This window comes from Phoca vitulina, unplaced genomic scaffold, assembly GCF_004348235.1.
Source record: "Phoca vitulina isolate PV1807 unplaced genomic scaffold, GSC_HSeal_1.0 scaffold6, whole genome shotgun sequence".
Taxonomy (NCBI): domain Eukaryota; kingdom Metazoa; phylum Chordata; class Mammalia; order Carnivora; family Phocidae; genus Phoca; species Phoca vitulina.
The window spans coordinates 51,371,430-51,391,510 of NW_022589709.1; positions in this window are offsets into that span (position 1 = coordinate 51,371,430).

Consider the following 20,081-nt stretch of genomic DNA (forward strand, 5'->3'; position numbering starts at 1 on the left):
AAACCCCACTAAAAATAAACGAAATCCTGGCCCGCAGGACTGGAGTCCTTCAGACACCAAATTGAGAGGATTTCCCTTTGAAACTTAACAAAATTTAGCTGAAGACAGATTTAAAAAAAAAAAAAAAAAGTATTACCCCCAACAAGGGGGATGGTGAGTATAAATTTAACTAAGATACATCCCACTTCCTTTCAAGGGGATGGCATGTAATACCATAATAAGAAATGCTCGAAAATTCTTATGAGTGGTATAGAGCTGTTATGGTGGGGGATTCTGGTAAACCGCCTCCCTGGACGCGTTGGAGGGCTCAGTCATCAAATCAAAGCTGACTTCGGAGCACAGTGGGAGTATCCTGCATCCCGCAAGGCACAGGACCGCCTTCAGAGGGCTTCGCCCTGTGCTATCTTATTTGATCCTCGTAGTAACTCCATGAACAGGTTTTCCTTCCCTCATTTCATGGGAGAGGAAACAAAAGCTCAGACAAGTGCCCAAGGTCAACTACTTAAACGTAGAGCCAGGATGAAAATTTGATTCTACTTACTACAAACTCTGCTCTTTTCATCACACCAATGTCAAAAATACAGGTTCCTGGGGCACCTGGGTGGCTCAGTCAGTGAAGCGTCCGCCTTCAGCTCAGGTCATGATCCTGGGGTCCTGGGATCGAGTCCCGTGTCAGGGGCCTCCCTGCTCAGCGGGGAGTCTGCTTCTCCCATCTCCTTCTATCCCTCCCCCTGCTTCTACTCTCTCTCTCTCAAATAAATAAATAAAATCTTTAAAAAAAAATACAGATTCCATGGCCCTAAATCCCAGAAATTGATGGGGCCAGAAATTTTTTTTAAGTGCTGGGCCATTTGTAGAATCCCTACACTAGACTGCACAGCTTATTTATTATCTTGGATTTTGCAAATGAACAGAAGATTGGACATAGGAATTTAATGGACAGCTAAAAAAAAAAAAAATTCCACCTTTGAAAGGGCATGAAACAGAAAGGCGCTTCGGATGAGGAAGATCCCTAGAGCACTCAGGTAAACACGGTGTGGGTCAGCTCACGTCCGGGGAAGACTGCTAATGTCGTAAGCAGCATCCTGGATGCCAGCCACTGTTCTGAGCATGTTCACACATACTTCCATTTCTGCTTCACAACCACCCTTCCAGGTTGTCTGCATTTTCCAGATGAGAAGCCTGAAGCACAGAGTCACTTCTCCGAGGCCAACTATGTGTTCAAGGTGGGGCAGGACGTTGCAGGGCAGGACTTCTGGGTCCCGTGTCAAGAAAGACCTGACGTACTCGCACACCTGTGGCTACATCCTTCCCTTCATCCCAAGAGCCAAGGTAGGCCTCACCCCTGTCCAGTGTTCATCCTCCCACCATGCTCTGCACTGTGTGTCCTTTGGTTTCGTCCAGAGCCTTCACACCATTGACTCTTGGCCCCTTTCCTTTTTTGTCCTTAACCTTTTCTTCTACTAGGGCTCTCTCAGGAATCTGTATGCGCCACCTTTAATAGTCGCTCCCCTCAGCCTCACATGCCCTGTATCTCCTACAATTGATCTCACCCCACCCCCAGCCCGCCCATCTTTCCTGTGATTACCACCTTGGTTAATGACATCAGCATCCATCTGGCTGCCCAGACCAGAAATCTGGGCATCATTCTTGATTCCTCCCTCTCTGTCACTCTGTCTCCCAGTTAACTGCTGAGTCTTGCAGATGGTACCCTGTAATGATTCCTCAAATTCCTCCTCTTCTCTCCATTGTCACCACCTTCAGCACGGTGTTGTCTGGACTGCTCTCCACTCTTCTAGTTTTTGCCACCTCCCCTACCTCTCATTCATTAGTTCTCCACCCAGCAGCCACGGTGAGCTTTTCAAATACAAAGCTGATCCTGCCACTGCCCTGCTTAAAATCCTGCAGTGTCTCTGTATTACTCCTAAGTTAAAGTCTCAACTCCATATTATAGGACACAGATCTTTGGTGATATGATCCTGCTCACCTGTCCAGACTCATTTCACCCTCTCCCTAGAAGCCTCTACCCTGCCACCACTCATTCCAGCCAATCCTCCCTCACCCTTCCGGAATCAGTTTGGATGTCACCTGCCCAGGACGTCTCCTCTGATCTCTCTTACCTGCTTAGACCCAATGCTTACACCTGATAGATGTGTCCCATCACATCATGGCTGTTGACTTGTCTATAACGCTAACGAAAGCAGAGCTCTTGCTCCTTGAGAACAGGGACTGTGTTGTAACTACCTGTGCTGAGTCTTCACACCGTATCTGGTACTCAGTGGAGGCTCAATAAACATAGGTTGAATGAATAAGTGACCTAGCAAGGCCATAGGGAGTGACCAGAAGCTGATAAGAAGGACTTTGGGGTTCAGAGTACAAGATATTTTCCTCCTTTAGGGGCCAGCCTGGCAGCAAACGTGGACTAAAGAACTAACAGTTGCTGAACATACGTGCTGTGCTGGCCTCTGTGCTAGGTGCTTGCTGTTTATTATTTTCTCTGAATGCTCGCAGTAGTCTTCTGAGATAGATACTGGTTTTGTACTCATTGAACAGATGAAGAAACTGAGGCTCAGAGAAATTAAATAACTTGCTGAAAGTCACCCAGCGGTGATGCTAAGATTCCAACCCTTGTCTATGCACTTCCACTGTGTGACAATGTAGTTCTGCGGTTTCCACGCCCAGCCACCTCCATCGACAGTTCACCTGGACTCGTGAGGGAGTGACCTCTGACTCCACGGGCAGAGCTAACATGAGGAAATGCCTTGGAGGAAGGACAGATCTCCGTCCACGGCTGGCCCCCTCCTGCTGAAAGGCTGGGTGTCTTTGCTCAGCATCTCCATGAACTCAGTTCTGTCATCCTGGAATTGGAGAGCTGAGAAGGACCTTCGTCCAGTTCCCTCATTTGACATGTGAAGGGGCTCGGCCACGGCCACGCAGCTTGTGGCAGAGGCAGGGTGGAATGACTGGGTCCCCCGAGTCTCTCACTGACCCGTGCATGCTTTGCCCTTCTGGGGCCTGATTTTGCTTATTCGAGTCTCTGAGTAAAACAGGCCTCCTCAAACTTCAAACAACAGATCGTTTTGTCAGAGAAAGAGTTTCAACTTCCTGGATGGCCAGACGTTCTGACTAAAGTGGGCCTGAAGCTGCTGGAACAAGGAAGTCCGGGGCGAGTCGGGGAGCTCGGGTGAGAATGGGGTCTCAATAGTGGGAGAGCCCGGGGAGGAGCAGAGCTGGGGCGCAGTCCCAGCAGGGCCTTCCTCACAGATGCCAAGGGAGAATGCCAGGGGTCTCAAACAGTTCCACTTAACACTTAGCCCATCCTTGGAACTGGAGAAACTGCCCTCAGGCACCTACATCCAGAAGCAAATAGATATGGGACGGCATGAAAACAGGCTGAGGAGGGCACGGGGGAATTTTGCCTTGGAGAGAAGGCAGGTTTCCTGGAGGAAGTGGCTCCAAGTTGGGCTTGAGGGAGAAGTAGAGGAGGAAGCAGGCCATTTCAGACAGAGGGTAGGGCAAGAGCAGACTTTGAGGGTCCGGGAGGGATGAGAGTGTAAGGGAGAGCAGAGCTTCTCAAAGGGTCCTACGGGGCCAGCAGCATTAGCATTCCCCAGGAAAGTGTTCGATGTGCCCGACATTGGGCCCCACCCGGCCCTCCTGAGTCAGCACTGCTGGGGACAGGCCCGGCAATCTGAACTTAGCGAGGCCCCCAGGTGTTCTGGCCCCCCTTCAGGTTAGGGCCCACTGAACCAGATCATCCCTAATTGGAAGTCCACCGCATCCTTGCTCCTGTGGAAAGGCTTTGGGACAGCAGGGACAGGTGCACACAGAGCATGGTACCTGTCCCCTGGTTCCCTCCTTCAATGCCCCTTGGGCTCCGGTCCTTCTTGACTTTACTCAAGCATCAGATGCTGCACTTTGTACATTATGGAGGCACCTCCCTCTCCTCTGTGAGGCACCAGAGGACAGGACTTCCTGTGATGCTCAGTGCCGACAAAGCCAATACCCAGTGACATGGCCGTGTCTCCAGAAGCCTTATCATGCCTACCATGCCCTGTGAGGCTTCCTTCTTGCCCTTCTTTATGTCCCTAACGACACAAATGTCACTCTCTCGCATGGACCTGCCCTGGCACCTTATTTGAAATTGACCCCTACCCCTACCCCTTGCTCCCTGCACTCTCTATACCCGTGTCTGGCTTGGTTTCTCCCCATCACATTAACCGACATCTATCCTATGTTTCCCTTTTTAGTTGGTTTCTTGTCAGTCCTCCTCACCCCCAGCGGAGAGTGATGTTCGTGAAGGCTGAAGCTTGTGTTGTGTTTTTCCTCGCTGCTCTGCTCTGCTCTCCATGCCAGGGTGGAGCCCAGCGTGTAGACTCCCACATCTGATGAATGAATGGTTTCTACCATATCACTCTGCATGTGTGGCTTCAGTTACAGTTGATCAAGCTGGGAATTGGCCCCTGACCCAACAGCAGCTTCCCACTGGCTGGCCAATGGCCAAGGTCTGGCTCGAGAACTTTGTTAGGGTAACAGGCTGGACCCATCAGACACTACTGTCGGGGAGTCTGTGAGGCATGGACAGGGAAAAGGACAGTAGGATGGTACTAAAGAGGGGCCACAGGGCAAAGGCAGCAGAAGCCTGAGGCAGAGAGGAGGGTGATAGAGAGAATTAGTCAGCAGGGACAAGTGGAGAGAGAGAAAAGCTGAGTCAACCCAACGGAGGAGAAACCCCAGTGTGAGAATTCCAGAGAATGACTCTGGAACTGGGGTTGAGATATTTGAGGAGCTCTGCTCTCCAGAATGATGTCCGGGGGGAGGGCACAAAGCGCAGCTGTATGGCTGGGTCCTTCTTCCTTAGTTCCCTGCACATCCTAAAATACCTCACCATTGGCTAACCAACCCGAGGGGTCTCCGGATCCTTCAGTGAGGGCACCTGACAACATGGGCTTGAGTACCAGCACGCCTCTTGCCCGGGCAGGGGCTCCCAGCGACTGGTCCAGGCTGGCTCTCGCTGCTGGAGGGAAGGCACCTGCACTGGGGGCAAAGGTGCCACGGGTGGGGCTGGGGTAGATGTTCTCATCCCCTGCAGGCAGCGATGCTCGGCGGAGGCGTTCCCTTTAAAGCCTAGCAATCCCGCTGGGAAACCTGTGCAATTCCACTTTAAATGCGTCCTTCTCCTTTATGACTGTGCAGGGGGATGGTCAGAAGGAGGCCTTGTTACTAAGCCAAGTCGGCAAACAGCCTCCCATGTTTGATGTCCCAGCATGGCCCTGCAGCGGCAGCTCTGAGGCAAGGCTGGGGGTGAGGCGGTGAGTCAGAGGGTGGATGGTGTGCGGGTGGGGGATTGTCACCTCTTCCCTCTACTTGTTTCTTGCTTGATTCACCGCAGGGCCGGGCCCCTCCCTGCCCGAGTGGCAGTCACTTCCCAAGGATGTACCTGGAAATCATCCCACCAGTCCAGACATAAGACCAATTTTTCTAAAGTTGCTAATGTAACTCTAAAACATTTTATTTGGATTCTGCTCAACGCTGAGATTGCTGAGGTTCATACCTTTTTTCTTTCTTTTTTTAAAAAAAGATTTATTTGTTTATTTAAGAGAGAGAGAGAGAGCACGAGTTGGAGGGGCAGAGGGAGAGGGAGAGAGAATCTCCAGCAGACTCCCTGTTGAGTGTGGAGCCCAACGCGGGGCTCGATCCCGTGACCCTGAGATCATGACCTGAGCCAAAACCAAGAGTCAGACACTCAACCGACTGTGCCATGCAGGCACCCCCATATCTTTTTCTTAACTGAAAAACATTCTGTTCAGATAACAAAAGTTCATTCATTCCATGAATGTTTGTTAACTCCCATTAAGTGTTAGGAGCTAGACCAGGTATTGAGGGCACAGCAGTGACAACACGGAAAGCCTTATGCACTGTTGGTGGGAATGCAACTTGCCGCAGCCATTCTAGAAAACACTATAATGGGGCCTCAAAAAATTAAAAATAGAACTACCATATGATCCAGCTTTTCTACTTCTGGGTATTTATCCAAAGAAAACAAAAACAATCAAAAAGATATATACACCCCCATGTTCTCTGCAGCAATAGCAACAGCCAAGATATGGAAACAACCTAAGTGTCCACTGAAGGGTGAATGGATAAGAAAATGTGGTACGCACACGCACGCACATGCGCCTGGAATATTATCCAGCCATAAAAAAAGGAAATCTTGCCATTTGCGACAACATAGATGGACTTGAGGGCATTATGCCAAGTGAAGTAAGTCAGGCAGAGAAAGACAAATGCTATATGATCCCACTTATATGTGGACTCTAAAACAAAACAAAAACAAAAATAAAAAAACCCCTGAGCTCATAGATACAGCAAACAGATTGGTGGTTGCCAGAGTGGGGGTGGGGTGGGGGTGGGGAGTGGGGCAAAAGAGATGAAGAAGGTCAAGGGGCACAAACTTCCAGTTATCAAATAATAAGTCACGGGGATGTACTGTGCAGATAGTGACCATACCGTACTGCATATTTGAAAGTCGCCAAGAGAGAAAATCATGAAAGTTCTCATCACAAGAGAAAAGGTTTTGTCATTATGTGTGGTGACAGATGTTAACTAGATTTATTATGGTGATCATTTTGCACTATATACAAATAACAAATCATTATGTTGTACACCTGAAACTTAGATGTTACGTCAATTATACCTCAAAAAATAATAAAACATAAAAATTGCTACAGAAGCTTTTCAGCACTTGTTGATTTTTATGTAAAGAAAGGGAAACATCATTTTCACTTACCCCTAATGCAGAAGTGAGTGTTCTCGTTGGAAATGGTGAAAAGGAACTTCATGCACTGATCTCTAATTAAATATAATTAACTGCCTACTTACCAAAATGTTTTTCAGCCTTCTTGACAAATTTTTAGTTGCTTTAGTTAGCATTAGACTCAGCTGAAAATCACAGGGAATCCCATCATCATTAGGAAGTCAAGCTCCTTCTAGCTTCTTGCTCTGCCGTCCTCAGTTTGGCTTCTGCGCCATGGTCTGAAATGATTGCTTGAGACCCAGCCATCATGCCCACATTTAGGCAGCCTGATCTTTCTGGACATTATACACGATACTTCTACTTACATGCCCCTGGCTAGAACTTAGACAAATGGCTCTTTCTGGCTACAAGGGAAGTTGGGAAATGTGGTATTTACTCTGTGGCCGTGTATTTAGCTAAAAACAGGTCATCTATTCCTAAAGTAGAAGAAAACAGATACGTGGGCCACTGGAAGTGGCAGTTAGTGTCCTCAGGGTTTGGATGATGTAAATATTCAGGAGGAAATGGTTTTTAAAATGATGTTATAATAATGATAATGACTTTCCTAAAAAGGTCAACTGGCTCTCATTTATTACTCTAGGGCAAACACTGCCCCTGTCAAAATGGAGAATAATTTCCCACAGGGAGGCAATACTCAGCCGGAGACTGAGAGGAGTGGATTTTCAGAAGGGTCGGGGCCCGTGTCTAGCCGGGGTAGCGTCAGCGGTCCGAACGAGGGCAATCTCTGCAGCACCTCCCAGCACCAGCGGCTCGGGTCACCTGCTTCTTATCTCTTGGAATCAGGACAAATCATGAGTTTTGATGACTTGAAACTCAAGCTGTGGGAAATTTAAAGGAGCCTGTAGTGTTTACAATCAAATGAACATATTAGGGTAATGAAACACAGTTGTGTCCTCCAGAAGATGGAGTGGCTAATCCCTACCTGATTTGCTGGCTACCAATCTCACGTGGTGGGCTAGAGCTGTGTGTTTCATGTAATAGAACTGATTCCATGGAAAATGAAAATGAGTGGGCACGACCGTCTCTCCTTTGCTCTGCTGGCCGCTCCCGTGCAGTGGATTCAATAAACTTCTATCTCTTTGTTCTGCCTTGGGTGAATCCCATAGCCCTCGCCACCAGCTCCCACCCGATCGGGTCACCCCACATTTGGTGGCCCCTACAGGGACCCTCGGTTGGTCGGGGACTCACCCTGGATTCTCCGGGAATTTCTGGGGACTTTCCCTGGTGGACCGACCCCAGGACTCCTCGGGGAACTGATGACCTCCGGCGGAGGTTACTCCTCGGTTAGGATCCGAAGCCCCAGGGGAGAACCAGCCAGACCACCCTTTTCCTGGGAAGGGTGAAGGATTTCCCTTCTTGCCCTTCAGAGGGGCCTTTCCCTCCCTCTCCTTTCTCTTTGTGGACCTTAACCCTAGTACTCGTCAGACAACTGAAGAGCTCTGGCCGGGGCGGCTCCCTGGTGTGGTCTGAAGGTCTGAGAGCCGACAGTCCGACTGCTCGTGCCGATGAGGGCAAAGGACCCCTCTCCTCTCCTCTCCCACTCTGTTCCCCCTGAGGCCTCCGTTCCCAGTGTGCAGCACAATTGACAGCAGAAGCTCATCGGGGCGAATCTGCACGTGTTTCAGACTCGGCTGGGGCCCTTCCTGACACTGGCTGACTCTCAGCCACCTAGCTTCTTTCAGCCCCCTCCCCGTTCTCCTTTGTTCCTGCCCATCCAGCTGCCACCTTGATCTACTGGCAAAATACCGTCCCACGTGTCTGAGCGAACCCAACAATCCATATACGAATGATGATTCAGCAAGGATCCCAGCCCATACCATCGGAGGGTCCCCTCCCCCTAAATCCCGTGGACCGGGCCACCAAGGAGTTTCACTGAAATGGCTTGCCAGCGCATTCATATACCACCCTGCTCTGGTCGGTAAGCGCACAGAACCCCTGACGGACCGACAAGCTTAGGGAGGGACAGTGCCCCCCCACCTCCGGCCAGCATGAATAGCAGCTACTGAAGATGAGACCTCCGCCCGAATGCCAGAGATTTGTCATTGCCGCTCTGTCGGGGGGGGGGGGGGGGGGTGCAGATACCGCTTTTAGGCACAGGCTTGAGCAATGGACATCTGAGTGAGGTAAAAGGGCCCCCAGCGACCGACCACCAGGCTGAACGCAAACAGGCTCAGTAAGCCGCAGGCTCTAACTGACCAATGGGCTACTTCTGACCAGGCACAGTTACGGGAAAAGGAAAATTCTGTATGTCCCCATACTCCGCCCCTCTGCCCTGTAACCGTGGCCTCACCGCCTCGTGGCACACAGTCTCTCCTCTGCTGTCCTGCTGGCTGCTCCCTCGTGGTGTAGTCAATACACTTCTATCTCTTTTAAAAAAGAAAAAAAGAAAAGAAAAATGAGTGGTCAGAATTAAAATTATACCCTCCGTTGTTTGTGAAAGGTGGCTTAATTTTAAATGAATCCCACTTTTCCCCAGCTTAAACTGTAATTTGAAAACTGATTCATTCATTCGTTTGTTCATTCACTAGGTCAGGCATTGCTTGGATGTCTCTGAGCATTTGGCAGGTGTATAGAGATGACCTTGAAAAACTTAGCCGATTCTGAGAGATTTGCAGACATGCATGGTTTCTAATGACATGATACATTTCTCGGCTCTTTATTCAGTTGAGAAGATAGTGCACGGGAAAGAGTATTGATTTAGGAAACCTGAGTTTAAGTCAGGCCCCATGTAATCTTGGGCAAGTTTCTTAACCGTTTTGGGTCTGAGTTTCCTCAACTTATAATTCATGGTTGAGTTAGATAAGGGGTCCCGAGTCAAATTCCTGCAGTGGCTAGGCATGTAACATCAATACGTGAAGTAAACGTGGCTTGAGAAAAATAGAGGCAGAGGTCTGTTTTGCTTTCCCCTCAACTCAGGTTTAAGAAAACAACAGTCTGAGTCCAGTAACAAATAGCCATGAACACTCAGCTTCTAACCAGAGAAGCACAGGGAGCGGTGGGGACAGATGTCACCTGGGGCCGTGATTGCTTATCTTCAGTTAGGAATGTGGGCTGAGTGCTGCCAGGTCTTCTGAATTTCCAAGAGAATTGAGAAATATGGATTGGTTTTCCAATGAAATTTTCAGATTTTTTCATTACGGAGCAACCAGTGCAAAACTTTAAAAACCTTTGTGCCAGTTAATCTTTTACGGGCCCAACTAAAACAAGTTGGGTTTGTAGGGCCGCCCATCAGTGATTTCCGGGTTATGCTGTGGTCGGTGGAGCACAAGTTCCCAAGCTGAGGTTTCTGGACCCACCAAGAGCTTCAGCCAGGCAGAACCCTTCGAAATTACACAGTAAGTTCTGTGAGTGTACATTTTTGGGGCGAGAGGACTCATCAGTTTCATTCGAGTTAGGAACTTATGGCCAGCAAACTCTTAGATTCACCAGTGAGCCTCACACAGGTTTCCAGACCCTGCTCTTCAGAATGTCAAGACTGATGATGGAATCAGACACTTCATTCATTCACTCCCTCATTCATTCAGCAGTAGTTATGGAATATTTACTGTGCACGAGGCATCTTCTAGGCACTGGGAACATAGAAGCAAATAGAAGAGACTAAGTCTTTGTTCTCAAGAAATGTACATTCTAGAAGAGGGACACAGATGCTATCTATAGAAAAAAGAAGGCACATGTTGTGTCAGGCAATGGGGAGGGGTGTACAAGGTGAGGGGAGAGAGAGTGACAGGGCAGAGTGGCATTTTAGGTGGGGTGAGGAGACCTGACTGAAGTAAGCAAGCAAGCCATGTGATTTTCTGGAAAGAGTGTTTCAGAGGAGGGAGAAGTGAAGACAAAGGCCTGCCTGAGACAGGGGTGCATAGAGTGGTCTGTTTATGGAGTATCTGGGCTAAGGTTAAATTAAGGTTATATAACTACCAGTGGGTTTAAAGGAAGGCTTTGAGATTTTTTTTTTTCTATAAAACAAGGAATTCCTTCAAATTGCTTGCAGCACTTTTATCTCTTTATATGGATAAAGTCCAGTTGAGAAGCAGATCTAAGAAAAGGAGCACATACCCACTATTGGCCGGTGCCATAAACTGGCTCCATCTTTCCTGAGAGCTGTCTAGTAAATTTAACGAGAGCTATAAAACTGTTTACACCCATTGACTTGGTCACTTCACTCTGGAAATATTTCCACAAGGCAAAAGAGAAGGAAAGAAAAAGAAAAAAGAAAAGAAAAGAAAAGAAAAACCAAGTCTTACCCACATGTCCCTAGCAGGACCTTGTATAACACACACAAATTTCAAATAATCTCAGTCCTCAAAAATGTAATAAAAACAAGCAAACACAAATGATGAAATTCAACATAATTAGATTCTCAAACTGTTAAAATGACACTTGGGAACAATATTACTGAGGAGAAATGTATCATAGGAAAAATGTAAAGTAGAAAAAACAAGCTACAAACTTGTGTATTGATGCTGATCAAAATTGTGGAAAATATATTCCTGCACATTAACAAATATGAAAAGAGAATCCAGAGGGATACAAAAAAATCTATTGTCCTGTGAGTTCTCTTTTTGGGTGGGTGGGATTGCTGACATTCATGATGGGTCTTTCGTTTTTTTCCGGTTGTTGGGTAATGCGAGACTTTTTCTTTTTTAAGCTGAGGTTTAGCACCCACGAAGTATCATCCCTCTGCAACAGCACTGAAAGGAATAGGGCTGTTCCGCAGGCGCTGAGCTTGCCAGACAACACCGAGGAGTCTGCGAGCAGAGTCCACAGAGACATCGTCTGCCTGCACCACAACTAGAGCTATGGAACAGCAACGTGGCTCTTGGTCACAGCTTTGGTGTCTGCACTATGGACGGATTCAGTGTCTGGGATGGAAAACCACGAGCAGCCCTAGAGAGGGCCACTAGAACCCAAGATGGCCACGTGTAGGAGAGCAGCAAGTTCTCTTTGCCGCCACAGTCCCCACTCCCTTCCTGATACAGCCCAGCAGCTGATTTTGTAGCTGTCTCCTTCTGGGGGAGAAGGGGTTCCCTCACTTAGACAGTTCCAGAGCAAAACACACTCTAGTCCGGACTGAGCTTTGAGATGTCTTCTTGTTCTTCAGGTCAATGGTCACCTCTTGAGAGAGGGCTTCCCTGGCCATCTGATCTAAAGTAGCTCCTACCTGGTGATGGAAGGGGTATCATCCAGCTTTGTGTTTTGTGTATCAGTCCTGTAGACCATCTTAACTAATTTGTTTATTTGTTTCCTTATTGTCTGTCTTCCCCCATTATAATGTAGGCTTCTTGAAAACGGGGAGGACCATGTCTGTCTTATCTGTTATTGGTGACTACAGTGATTTGGGGTATAGAGTAGTTCCTTGGTATTTTTTAGTGGGTTAATAAACTTGCAACGATCAGCAATTTGGGGTCTCTGGACCTCTGCTCCCCATCTGGATATCATTTTTTGAGCCAACTTGAATGAAGGATTTCACACAGGAAAAATAAGACCACATAATTCGGCTGCTGGGCTCATTAGAATCTCAACAGGACCATGACATTATCTTGGGCCTCAGGAAAAGGGTTGCTCTGGAGAAGGAGGGGAACCTGTTTGACTTTCCCTCCTTGGAAAATCCCCCCCTATTTCCATATCCCCAGTCTTTCTTCTCGTTTTCCTTCCCTTTGCTTCTTCTGGAGAATGGAGGCTAACAGTCAGGTAGGCAGGTGTACTGGCAGGAAAACTCCATAGCTCTAGGGCCCTTCAAGAAGAACTGCAGGCATGGAGAGTGGGGTGGGGGAGTAGGCACTCAAGACAGCAGATTTGTGGTTGTTTGATTCTTGCATCATTTTCAACAAACAGCTCAGAAAATAGCTCAAGACAAAGAGGATGACAGGTATCCTTCATTCCATAGAACTGGAACCTGGCATCTGAATGTCAGCAAGAATTGATGGCTGTGGTCGTGCCATTAGCGACGAGGAGCTGGTGTCCGTTGCCCACGTGTGCAAATGCTTCTGACTCCCACATGCTAAAGAAAGTCTTCGGCTGACTACCTGGAATCTTTGCTCTGGAATGTCTGGTACACGGCCTCCCAGTGTGTGACCATGAAAAAGGTCGCAATGGAAATGAAGGCTAAAAATCTCTCTAGGAGTTCTTGTTGAGAGCCAAGACTTGCAAGGGCTTTTTTCTACTTGGTCATTTCCCCACAGCCTAAACGGAATTGCTAAGAATATGCATGCCTTTCGTAATAATTGCTCACATTTATTGCAAGCTTACTATGTGTTGGGCACTGCTCTAAGCATTGCACATTGACTCACCAATCCTAAGAGGTAGTTGCTATTTTTCCGTTTTTATTGATGAAACACTGCACACAGAGCAGTCAAGCAACTTGTCTGAGGTCATCCAGCTAAAAGTGACAGAGCCAGGAAATAGATCCAGAAAACTTGGCTCCAGCATCCATGCTCTTAACCATTACGCTACACTATATTGAGAAATAGAGACACCTGGAGCACCTGGGTGGCTCAGTTGGTTAAGCATCTGACTCTTGATTTTGACTCAGGTCATGATCTCAGGGTCTTGAGATCAAGCTCTGTGTGGGGCTCTGTGCTCATCATGGAGTCTGCTTGAGATTCTCTCTCTCCATCTGCCTCTGTCCCTCTCCCTGCTTACACACACACAGACACACACCCACACCCACACACACATCCTCTCATTCTCTCTCAAAATAAATAAAATCTTAAAAAAAAAAAGAAATAGAGACACCTGTAGATTTAGTTTTATTATATAGAGTCAAATTATGAATGTATGGTCTCTGGTCGAGCTAGGCATCAAGTGTGTTAGGGAGACAAATGTAAATGAAATATAGTTCCTCTCTCCAGCTCTTTTAGTCTGCTGGAGGAGACAGACGCACGGGCTCCTTTACCACAAGGAGGTGAACCCTGGAGATCAGGGAAGCTCAGCTGCGGAGGGGCCAGTAGAGGAAGTCAGGGTAGGCTTCCTGGGGGCAGGTGAGGCTGCAATCTTACCTGTGAGAAATGAGGAGGTGCAATGTGTGTTGTGACGCACAGCCCAGATCCCGCTTTGAGACCGGAGCCCTCGCTCCCCTCCTGCCCTGAGCGCTGTCTGCCCACAGCTCACAGTCGAATCCCTCCCCGGCCTTTCCCTTGTCAAAGGGAGCTGCTTCACCCCAGGTCGTCCCCTTCCTCAGATGGCCTCATGCCATAGGTCATTGGTAGGAGTACAAAGGCCGTACCCCATTGCCTCAGTTTGGGACAATTCTGAAAGCTGTCCCATAAGCAGAGCTGCGTGGGATCAGCGGCCACCCCTGGTGCAGTTCTGTCACAGTTAACTTTCTTCCTGCCCAGGGCAGCTTTCTTCACTCCTTTATGGGCACTATTCCCAACAGCACTCACCGATACATTTCCTTCCCGAGAATCTCTCTCCCAGAGTCTATTTCTGGGGAAGCCTGACCTGAGAAAGCAAGCGAGGTGGAAGGGTCTTCTAGGTGGAGAGGCGGCCTGAGCGAGGCCTGGCAGTGTCTGCCAGCACCTAGGTGCCAGGGAGGTGTATGCAGTTGGGGATAGAGGGGAAGGCGGCTGCGGAAGGACGCAGGGACAAGATCATAGAGAGCCTCGTATGCAGGCTGACGGGCTGGACTGCATCCTCAGATTGTTCACTCATTCAACAAATAAATTTTTAAAAGTTCATTTATTTATTTTAGAGAGAGAGAGAGAGAGCCCAGGGAGTGGGGAGGAGAAGAGAGAGAGGGAGAGAGAGTCCCAAGTGGACTCTGCGCTGAGCACAGAGCCTGACGCAGGGCCCAATCTCACGACCGTGAGATCACGACCTGAGCAGAAACCGAGTCGTACACCCAAATGACTGCACCACCAAGGTGTCCCTCATTTAACAAATATTAATTGTGTGCCTACTGTGTGTAAGTCATGGTCCGAGGCCCTGGGAATACAAGGGTAGGAATCCCTCAGCCTGTCCCGTACTTGGTATTGGCTGCTACAATCATTAGGGTGCATGTCTTTGATGCAAGTATAGAAACCTTTCTATTGAGCATATACCAAGGAGAGGAATTCTGTACCATTTTCAAACGGTCATACCAATTTACCTTCCCACCAGTAAGTGGCAGTTCCTTGATGAGAGGTCCTTGTCAACACTTGGTATTATCAGTCTTTTCAATTTTAGCCATTCTGGGGGCAGAGGGTATTTAGTGGTGTCATAATATGGTTTTATTTGCATTGCCCTGATGACTCATGAGATTCATTGTTTTTTTGTTTTGTTTTGTTTTACAATAAGCCCTACACCCTGTGTAGGGTTTGAACTCATGACCCCGAGATCAAGAATCACATGCTCCACCTACTGAGCCAGGCAGGCGCCCCTTGTTTTCATATGTTCAATGCCATGTTCTTCTGGACATCTTTTTTCAAGTTTCCATTTAGACCTTTGCTCCTTTTCTATTGAGTCATCTGTCTTCTCTGTATTGATTTGTAGTAGTTCTTCATCTATTCTGGATAAAAGTTCTTTGTTGGTTATTCAAAGTGCTGACATCTTCTAACTCTGCAGCTTTCCCTTTCACTCTATTAATGTTGTCTTTTGGTCTTCTGATCGATACTGAAGGTACCCAAAAATGAATTCCAGCTTAAATGTAGAGCTAAATGTGCAATGAAAAACAATAAAGTAGCTAGGTGAGGAGGATGTCTTCATGACTTCAGGGTAGAAAACAATTTTTTATATGATCGTTAAAGCACTAACCTATAATGGAAAGGTTGACAAATTAGAGTAGATTAAAATTAGGAACTTCTGTGCATCAAAAGACATCATGAAGACAATGTGCTAAACACTTGCATTCAGTCCTTTCGGTGAGTGATATAAGTATCCCTCTATTACTGATGACAAATTGAGGCTCAGAGAGGTTAATCAACTCGCCCTGGACCACACAGCTTACTAGTGGAGAAGCCAGGGTTTGAATTCAGGTTCCACCTAGTCTAGAGACCAAGCTCCTGACTCCTGCTGGTGCGGTGTCGCACCTGGACCTCCAGAGGGTCCGCTGTGGGGCCTGCACAGCGTCAGGCTCCAGACCTGGGCCATCCTGGCTTCTCGTTGTGCCTTCTTGTGCGCAGGGGGCACTTAACATGGCTCTTTTTCCTGCCGTAAATTATTCATTTCCTCCTCCACTGTTTTGCGAGCTTGGCCTGCTGGGAACCGTTGCTCTTTGACCTTTGCCTTAGTCCCGAAGAAGCAAGTCTCCTCTGGGCTCTGTTCACAGCAGCTGTACCTGGAGAAGACTCGGACAACATTCTGTGTCTGGAGCAGGCTGAGTGGCAAAGCCCCAGCCACCCGGGAGGAGGCAGCTCTTGAGGAGACGTGCCAGGTCCACACGGTCTACTCAGGGGCCGCTGGAGTCAGGGAGGTCCTGGCATCTGGTGTGGGTGCCGCCACTTTTCCTTCCTTCTCTTCCCGGCTGCCAGGGCCCCTGCTGTGGAGCTGAGCACCCCGGCTCTCAGGCAGAGCGCTGTCTGTGCTGTCTTTGTGGGAAGCGGAATGACAGCTGAGTTGGGGGTTGTGGGTAAGTCACCTGGAGCTGCGGCCAGGGTCAGGAGAGGCCCAGGTGCCCGTCAGGCCTGCCTGGGACAGCAGAAGCTGGTAGTCACCAGATCCTGTAGAAGCCTTGTGAGAGCCAGACAATGGCAGGACTCCAACCTGTGTGAGGCCTGCAGGAGGATCTGGCTCCCGTTATCACAGCTCTTCAACATCCTCAGAGTGAAGGGAAGTGCAGACCTGCCTCCAAGAGCAGAATTGAGCCAATCTGGCTTATCACACTAGCTGCCACGTCCTGAGGACTCGTGTCAAGTGCTTTGCTAAGCTTTTTTACATACATTTCCTCAATCCCTAAAAATCCCAGCGAAATACAAACCAGCATCACTTCTAATGTATAGTTCTAGAAATGAACACGCAGAAAGACTAGTTTTAGCTTCCTCCATGCCCTCACAGCTGCTAAGTGGCAGGGTCAGGATTCAAACCCACATCTGTGACTCCAAAACTCAGAGGAGTGCTTACCACAAAGCTAATGAAGCATAAACCTCAAGGCCCCCATTTGCGCACGTCCCTTCGAGGCACTGGGAGGGCCTTAACAGCGTATTCAAATGGTCATATGTTATTTAAAATTTTACAAAACTAAAAAAAACCTTAATAGCTGGTTTCCTTAGTCAGTTAAAACTACCATTTCTTGCTACCGTTCTTCTCTCCCTCAAACTTGCCCCGGTGTTGGGTGGAGCTAGGCAGTTTGGAAAGCTGGCTGAGAGGAATTTGAGCTGGGTAAATATGAGATACTGAGTTTGGGTTTGGTGAGATACACTGATGTAGCTCACACTCACTTCTGTGATCGTTAAGTATTGCAGGCTGTCTCTCTGAAGGAATGGCTTCCAGGAATATTCCTACTGCCCCCAGTGCCCACTCACCTGGCCTTGTCACTCGAACACACAGGACCAGAGGCTGGACTGCAAACGTGAATGTGGTGTCTGTCTTCAGCACAGGAGGTATGTGGGAAATGGAGAAGAAACAAGAAACTTTAAAAAAAAAAAACACCCCAAAACTATTAGTAATCAAAACTAATCTGTATCTTTCTATTCCCTTTCTAGACAATGATATCACAAAACTGTTACCATATGAAGAGGCAATCAGAGAATAAGCAGCCAAATAATACAGGAAAAAAAAATAGATGTATCAGGCAGTTAATTAATTATAATAGTGTGTTATTTTTCCGGAATTTTGCTACGGTCTGCAATATATGTCAGCTTTTAAAACTTTGTAAATTGTGGGAGCTTCTTTTCTCCTTCTTTTTTTTCAAGATTTTATTTATTTATTTGAGATAGAGAGAGCAGGAGCATCAGAGGGAGAGGGAGAAGCAGGCTCCCCGTGGGGCAGGGACTTGATCCCGGGACCCTGGAATCATGACCTGAGCTGAAGGCAGACACTTAACGGACTGAGCCACCCAGGTGCCCCTCTTCTTTTCTCATTCTAAATAGTTACTTTGGTAGCTAACATTTTGATTATAATCTTCTTAAGGAGAAACCCCCAAACCTGGAACTGACGCTGCTCAAACTCATGCTCTTTAGCAACAGTGGTATTCTGCCCCCTCCTCTGGTAGGTTCCCCAGTTCTGGGTGGATGTAGAAATGGGACTCTGAGGTCTGGAAAAGCCCCAGCTTCCTGCACTTTAGAAAGTGCTACAGGCGTCCTCTAAGGGACACGGGAGGCCGCCAGCATCCTCCAGCCTAGGGTGCAAGAGCACAGCAAAGCCCTGGCCTGCCCTGGGACACATCCAATGTTTTCAGAGGCCAGAAGAGGGGGTGCGGAAACTTACAAATCGCCTCGCTTTTTGCAATGTGCAGTAGCTTTCCGTCCAGCCGCAAATGGAATTTGCCGGTGAGACTTCATTGGCCTTCTCAGTCTACAGGGCTTTTTTGGGCGCTCTCTCAGGAGCAAGGACGCAGGTGTGAGCAGCTGTGAGCGAGTGCAACTGCTGTCCATAGGGTCTGTTCTGCCGCCCTGTGGGCTCGGGGGCAGGGAGCACAGAAATAGGGCTGAAGGCAGGTGGCCGCTGGTGCCCTTGGAGTCAGGGGTGGGGCTGACTGCGTCCTCCGAGCTCTCCCAGCCCACAGCACCCTTCGTTCTGGCCCAAGGCCGTTCCAGCAGCTGCAGGGCGGGAGCCGGCCTTCCCTTCCAGAACTTGTCTTCTTTGTGGTTTTCACTTCTCCACCTGGTGTCTGGACTGCAAATTACAGGAGATGACGCTGCATCGGTTCTCCCCACGGAACAAAGGGACTGCGGCCGACTGCCGCTCCCGGAGCGCCCCGCCCCCGGCTCCCCCGGCAGCCGAGCAGCGCCCGAGCTGGTCACAGTCGTGGAGGACGCCTCACCGGCCGGCCCACGAGAAGCTGCTTGGCTCAGAGGCTGCGGTGGCGTGGGGAGCGCCACACTTGTCGACTCCAGGGTTAGAGAAAATTATTGTACAGACAGAGCAGGTCTCATTTGGAATTCTAGTAAGCAGAGAGCCTGAGGAGGGAGACTCACAGGTTTAAGAACAGCATGACACAGGCCTCAAAGGCTGGCGAGCCTGCCCTGGGGTATCCTCTAGAGTTATCTGTCTGTTTCTGGCTTAGGAGGGCTGGGCCCAAGGGTTATTCCCCAATCTGTCTCTCTTTATGTCCCCCTCTGAATGAATAGCACACACAAGAGTGAACACATCCAATATAGCCCTGCTATTATGCCATGTGACCACAGGCAAATTCAATCCCATTCTGCACACAATACACACATACCATACAATTCCATACACAAGATACATACACAATAACATAAGTGGCATTTGGGCTAATGTTCTGGGCTGAACTGTGTCCTTATGTTGAAATTCTTATGTTGGAAGTCCTAACCCCCAGTACCTCAGACTGTGACTGCCTGTGGAGACACGGTCTCTGGAGAGGTAATTAGTCTAAAATGATGTTATTAGGATGGGTCCTAATCCAAGGTGCCCTTATTCAAAAAGGAGATTAAGACACAGACATCTGCCAAGAGAAGACCATGGGACAACATGGAGAGAAAAAGACCATCTAGAACCAAGGAGGAAGGCCTCCAAAGACATGAACCCTTTTTCCATCTTGATATTGGACTTCTAGCCTCTAGAATTGTAACAAAATAAGCCCGAGCCAGTCTGTGGTACTTTGTTAGGGCAGCCCTAGCAAATTAACATAGATAATAATAGCACCTTCGCTGTCTCAGACATCACTGTGCAGGAAAAGATATTCCTTCAAGACTAATGTTGCCTTGTGTTAACATACTGATTGCTGGGAATTTCACATTTGGCATTTTGCAGCCACTGGTCTAGGCCAGGCTTGAGGATGCTTCCATCAGATGTCACAATGATCCTTGGCGAAACTCATCGGCACCTTCAGTATCTTTTGGTGAGTTCCCATGCTTGCCATAACCCCTGATACTATTAGGTTTCTTTAGCCTGTGGAATCCTCTATTCCTCTTCATGTGAGAGTCTTATCATAAAACAGGAAAGAAAGAAAAAGGGGGCAAATGGTAAATTTTCTTGAGTAATCGATTGGTTCTAAATCAGGTGGGCTGGGGCTGGAGAAAGGGGAAAGACCAATATGGTGTGATGGGCTGGCTATCTCCGGTCTGGTGGGGAGAAGGGAAAGGGAGAACAAAGTTGCTAGAGCAAAAAGAGAGGATCTAACCTTGGAAGAGAGAACCTGGGAAGAAGTGTGAGCAGGCCCCAGGAG